Below are 6,103 nucleotides of genomic sequence, written 5' to 3'. Positions count from 1 at the left end.
CGTCGCACTCGTTTCTATCTTTCACGTTTGCTCGGATGTGTAATTTGGTCACGGAACCTTTGCCAAAGTCATTGGTAGTGGCTCCACCTGATGGTGAAATGGTATGGTGTTCCAAGGTTGCTTTGCGATGCCCATTAAATTTTGATGGGAGGTTCTTGGATGCTGATTTGGTGGTGTTTAAGCTATTGGGTTTTGATATCATTCTCGGGATGGATTGGCTATACCGATATTCTGCGAGTATTAATTGTAGAAGTCAGGTAATTACCTTTCAACTTCCAGATGGTGATTGTCTGGAATTTGCGGGGAGTAAGTTAAAAGAAAAGCTGTTAATTATATCGGCAATTCAAGCAAGAAGAGAGATTGCATGGGGAGCGGATGCATTCTTAGTTCAGATGGTGTCTACGTCATCTGAGAAGAAGTCTTTGGTAGACATTCCAGTTGTGAAAGAATTCCCCGATGTGTTTGTGGATGACTTGCCTGGACTACCCCCCGTCCGAGAAATGGACTTTGTTATAGACTTGGAACCTGGAGCGGCTCCTGTACATAAAGCTCCTTACCGCATGGCACCGGCTGAATTAAAAGAGTTGAAGACTCAGTTGCAAGAGCTGGTAGATAAGGGATTTATTCAGCCTAGTACTTCGCCGTAGGGTGCGCTAGTGCTGTTCGTTAAAAAGAAAGATGGAACCCTCTGTATGTGCATTGATTATCAGGAATTAAATAAGGTGACCATCAAAAATAAATATCCTCTCCCGCGGATAGATGATTTATTTGATCAGCTTCAAGGAGCAGCCGTATTCTCGAAGATTGATTTGAGGTCGGGATACTACCAGTTGAGGATCAGAGACAAGGATGTGCCCAAAACTGCTTTCAGGTCGAGATATGGGCATTATGAATTTAAGGTGATGCCGTTTGGGTTAGCTAATGCCCCTGCTGCTTTTATGGATTTAATGAATCGAGTATTTCGACCTTATCTGGATTCCTTTGTGGTAGTATTCATTGATGATATTTTGATTTATTCTTGAGATGTCGAAGAGCATGTGTATCATCATCATCTGGTACTTGGGAAATTGAGAGAACACTAGTTGTATGCCAAGCTTAGCAAGTGTGAATTCTGGTTAGAGGAAGTCAGATTTCTTGGGCATGTGATTTCCCGAGACAGAGTGGTTGTTGATCCTAGTAAGGTGGAAGCCATTTTGTCATGGCCACGTCCGACTACAGTGCGCAAGATCTGGAGTTTCTTGGGACTTGCTGGATATTACCGAAGATTTGTGGAGGGTTTTGCTGGCCTATCCGGACCTCTCACAGCTTTGACTCGGAAGAATACAGAATTTGTTTGGTCAGATAAGTGTGAGAGAAGCTTCCAAGAATTGAAGAGCAGGTTGACGACGGCACCAGTGTTAGTGCTTCCAGAACCGCATAAGCCATTCGTAGTCTTCAGCGATGTGTCTAAATTTGGTTTGGGTTGTGTCCTTATGCAGGAAGGACGGGTTGTTTCCTATGCATCTCGTCAGCTAAAGAACCATGAGAAGAATTATCCGACGCACGATTTGGAATTGGCTGTGATTGATTTTTCTCTCAAGATCTGGCGGCACTTTTTGTACAGGGAAGCTTGTGAAGTATACACTGATCACAAGAGCTTGAAGCACTTGTTTACCCAGAAAAATCTGAACATGAGGCGGAGGCGATGGCTAGAGCTAATTAGTGACTACTAGTGTGAGATCAAGTACCATCTGGGGAAGGCTAATATAGTTGCTGATGCTTTGAGCTGAAAATCGTACTTGGAAGATGAAGCCGAGCCGTCAGAATTAGATTCTTTGCTTTATGGGATGAGAAGGCTCCTTATTGAAAGTTCACAATAAGAAGAGATTTTATCTTCAGTTCTTGATATTCGGGTAATTGATTTTGAAGAATTGAAGACTCTTCAAAGGATGGATCTGAAGCTGCTGAATATCAGAAAAAGAGTCAGAAAATCTCGAGGGCCGTTGTACTATAGTATGGATAACGATGGAATACTTCGGTTCCGAGATCGCAGAGTGGTTCCCAAAGATTCAGATTTCAAGGAGCAGATCATGGCAGAAGTATTCCATCGTTAACCTGCTCTGCGATGGAATATTGGTGGGATGGAATGAAGAGGGATATTGCCTTGTATGTTGAGAAATGCCACACATGCCGTCAAGTCAAGGCCGAGCATCAAAGACCCGCAGGTATGCTCCAACCCCTCACTATTCCTGAGTGGAAATGGGATGACATCACGATGGACTTTGTAGTGGGTTTGCCGAAAATGCCTAGTGGGAAAAATTTTGTTTGTGTGATTGTTGACCGGTTAACGAAGAGTGCTTATTTCTTGCCTGTTAATAACACCGATTCCTTGGGTAAGTTGACACGCTTGTACGTGAAAGAAATAGTGCGGCTGCACGGCATACCAAAGAGTATAGTGTCTAATCGAGACCCAAGGTTCACGTCCTAGTTCTGGAAGAGTTTGCAGGCAGCTTTGGGTACTAAGTTGAAGTTCAGTACTGCATATCACCTGCAGACAGACGGCCAATCAAAGCGCACCATTCAGACCCTTGAAGACATGTTGCGAGCATGTGTCATGGAATTTCAAGGGAGTTGGGAAAACCATTTGCCGCTCAACATGTTTGCATATAATAATAGCTTCCATGCAACCATTCAGATGGCTCCCTATGAAGCTCTTTACGGGAGGAAGTGCAGATCGCCCTTGTGTTGGGATGAAGTCGTGGAGAGTAGGATAGTTGGACCCAAAATAATTCAAGAGATGCAAAGCCAAGTTCGGATCATCAAGGATAAAATGGCGGCAGCTCAGAGTCGTCAAAAAAGCTACGCTGATACCAGGAGGAGAGAGTTATCTTTTGAAGAAGGTGATTGGGTTTATTGACCAGTGCAAAACTGCAAGTGCACAGTATCATAGTTTTATAGTAAAGTAATAAGAAGAGTATCGTCCTCAGGGATTAGTACCTTACGTTTGCCAAATACCAAAATTATACTAAACTTGATTTTATCTAGAGGAATCACTAAGATTTTTGTAGTTGCAATCTAAACTAGATCAACTCAAAGAAAAATGTGCAAAGGAAATAACACTGATGTTCGAAAATCAAATTAATGGGAAGAAAACTTCTAGGAAATCAATTTCACCTACTTCTTCACTATGCTTTTCTCATCCAGCTAATTTAATTTAAATCTCTTTTGTCTATTAGCAAATCTCTAATTCATCCAAAAGCCTCTTTCGATAGTCAATTGGAATTGACTCTTGGTTATCAATTTACACAAGAATATGCAAATTCAATAATCAAGAACGCAATAAGACCAATGATTTAATTACTACATAAGTTCATACAAGTCTTTCGATCTCTATACTTACCTATGCTGAAATATCCAAGATCTATCCTATGATTCTCTCTTTTGATAGCAAATCACAAGATTACTTATCATCTAATCAATGGCCAGTTAATTAGAAGCAATAAATTCAGAATAAATCAGATAAACAAAGAGAGAATTGCATTAAATTAGCATAGACAATCAAGCATAGTTTGGAAATAGGTTACATCGTTTTCCTAGAATGAAGAAAATTTAGCTCATGCTAGAAATGGAATTCAACATAAACGAATTCACCATAATTGTTCTGAGAAGATGGGAAGAAAATAAACACTGAAAAATCCTCCTTGCAGCCTCAACTCGTCGTCAAAAGCTTAAGGGAACGATTCCACGCTTTTCTCTCATCCGTGCTCATGTATGATTCCAACGTACGTGCAATAATTGGAATTCCCTCTCCAAAAATAGATGATTTGAATCCCTCTAGCTATGTTTTTTCTCTCCCAAGAAGTGTTCTCCAGTCAAAACTCACGGCCCTAGAGTGAAAAATTGCTTTTATATGGTGTCACGACGGAAAACCTAAAATCTGTCAAAATACGATGTTCGCTCTAGCGGGGTGTCGAGCGCACATCAAGCGTTCGACTCTGTCTGATTTCACTCGAGCATCCTGTCGAGCGCATGTCGAGCGTTCGACTCTGCCTGATTTTGCTCGAGCGGCCAAAAGCCTCCGCTCGAGCGAACATGTAAAATCTGCAATATGAAATTTTGCAAGTCATCATTTATCTCAAAGTCTCTCCCACGAGAGGTGTTAAGCGTTTTGGTAAGAAGAGGAAACTGGATCCGAGGTATGTCGGCCCTTTTTAGATTCTAGAGAAGGTAGGGTCCGTCACCTATAAAGTTGCTTTGCCAGAGTATTTTGGGGATATTCATGATGTCTTCCACGTATCGTTCTTGAAGAAGAGCTTTGCACAACAAGAGCCACGCTTTGTCGACCGAGTATTCAATTACAACCGGATCTCACTTATGAGGTTGTTCCATTGCAGATCATGGATTGGAAGGAGCAACAGTTGAGGTCCAAGACGATACCTTTGATTAAGGTGGCATGGGGAGATCCATTAGCTCAAGACTTCTCTTGGGAGCGAGTAGCGGACATGAGGGAACAATACCCATACTTGTTTGAGTAAAGACGGTACATTTCTTAATCTTGGTCATAGATGGTTTATGTGATTTTATGTGGCTTGTTTTAAGTTGGTGGTTGATCTTGCAAATTTCGAGGACGAAATTTGTTTTAAGGGGGGGAGGATGTCATGAGCCGCTTTTACGTGTATTTTCACTGAAGTGTTGTTTTTAATTTAATTAATATATTCATTTATTTATTTTAAATTATTGCGTTTTAAATTGGTTTTTATTTTTTTGATGCGGTGTTTAATTTATTTAGTCGTTTTACGGTTTTTAATCTCGTTTTCGGCAGATCTGTTTTGTTTTTCGGAGTGAGGATTGGACCTCATTTCTTCCCTCCATCTTTCCTTTTTCCTTTTTCCTTTTTCTCTTTTTTCTCTTTTCTTTCTTTTTTCTTTTTTCTTTTTCTTTTTTTCTTCCCTTTCCCTCCCCTCCTGCGCGATAGCCCCCCCGTCCGTCTCTCTCTCTCTCCTCTCCTTTATGCCAGAAGCTTCAACCTCCCAGAACTACCGCCGCCGGCCACCGTGTAGCACACCACCCCCACCAAAATCTTCCCCTCCCTCCAGTGAACCACCCCACAAATTTCCACTGCCAACGGAGCTGCGTTTAGTCAGAAAACCACCTTCAAGCCACACAGTTTTTGCTTCGATCTGCCACCGTCGCTCCACCTCCGGCCACCACCTCTTCACCACTTCATCACTGACTCCTTGATGTCCTAACCCACCCATTTCCGGCCTCTAATAGCCACTGGAACAGCTCCCACGAGCTAGTTTCCATTTTGGGCATTTTGCCCCTTCCTCTGTCGTTTCCGCCGCCACCCACAACCAAACTCCACTTCCACTAGCTTCATAAACATCCTTAGGTTATTCCCTATCAATCCCGAGCCTTGGTTTGTCCCCGTTCAAAAGTGGGTATTTTACAACCCACGGCCACAGTGAAATTTCACTTTTACGTTGCTTTCCCTCCCCCGTTTGCAACGCCGTGAGCTTTCTAAAAATACCATATAGCACTGTAAGTATTTTCTAAACCCTAATTTTAGATTTAAATATATTTTGCTCATTCAATAAATATTTGTTGTTGGTTGGCTGATTCCGAACTGAGTCCGAGGAGTTCGGGGGTCGGATGGATTGAGGACAGAGTGCTTGGTTTTGGTTGTTTGTGATTGCTTGATTATTTGAGCCATGAGGCATGAGTTGCATATTATGTTTATGTGCATTTTGTATTAATCGAGAAAATCCCGTTTTACTGGCTTAAATGGTTTTTGGGTCCGTGTGCCTCACGAGCCTAAGCTGGGATGAGTTATTATCTCGGTGAAGCTCCTCTGGTCACTCGGGAGTGGACAATACTGAGTGACATCCCCTGGGTTGTCGCAGGGCGACGACCGGATCGCACGATATAGTAACGCTGTTGTGTCGACTCCGTGGTACCTAAAGTGGCAGGGACTAGAGGATGGTCTGGCCAGGTATGCGCGGGGCGCGAGTCTGGGCATCGCTCGTTTAGGTGTGACATGCGTAGTCATTGCCTGCGGTGTGGCATAGAGCCAAGGTGTGCGGATGATCCCTAGGGGAGATCATGCTGCATGCATAACCGGATT

The sequence above is a fragment of the Carya illinoinensis genome, chromosome 4 (genome assembly GCF_018687715.1).
Source record: "Carya illinoinensis cultivar Pawnee chromosome 4, C.illinoinensisPawnee_v1, whole genome shotgun sequence".
In the NCBI taxonomy this organism is placed as follows: Eukaryota; Viridiplantae; Streptophyta; class Magnoliopsida; order Fagales; family Juglandaceae; genus Carya; species Carya illinoinensis.
The sequence above is the reverse complement of the archived record's forward strand: the minus strand, read 5'-3'. Positions refer to the sequence as shown.